A 661-nucleotide genomic window follows, 5' to 3' on the forward strand; every position below is an offset into this window, starting at 1 on the left:
AGAGAAATTGAATTTGCAATCGATTTAGCACCTGGAACCGAACCAGTATCCAAGGCCCCATATAGAATGGCGCCCGTTAAGATGAAAGAGTTAGCAAAGCAATTGCAAGAGCTGTTAGAGAAAGGAGTAATTAGACCCAGCGTATCCCCGTGGGGTGCACCGGTATTATTTGTCAAGAAGAAGGATGGAAGCATGAGACTGTGCATCGACTATAGGGAGCTTAACAAGCTTACAATCAAGAATAAGTATCCGTTACCCAGAATTGATGATTTGTTTGACCAATTGAAGGGAGCCAAGTATTTCTCCAAAATCGATTTAAGACCGGGATATCATCAACTGAAGATCAAACCATCAGATATACCAAAGACAGCTTTCAGAACAAGGTATGGACATTACGAGTTTTTAGTGATGTCTTTTGGATTGACCAACGCCCCAGCAGCGTTTATGGACCTGATGAACAGAATTTTTAAGGAGTATTTGGATAAGTTTGTTATTGTGTTTATAGACGATATTTTGATCTATTCAAAGACGGAGGAGGATCATGTGGAACATTTAAGGACAACTTTGGAGATTTTAAGGAAAAAGAAGTTATATGCTAAATTGTCGAAGTGTGAGTTTTGGTTACAAGAAGTTCAGTTCTTAGGACATATAGTCAGTAATG

This window comes from Apium graveolens, chromosome 2, assembly GCF_009905375.1.
Source record: "Apium graveolens cultivar Ventura chromosome 2, ASM990537v1, whole genome shotgun sequence".
In the NCBI taxonomy this organism is placed as follows: Eukaryota; Viridiplantae; Streptophyta; class Magnoliopsida; order Apiales; family Apiaceae; genus Apium; species Apium graveolens.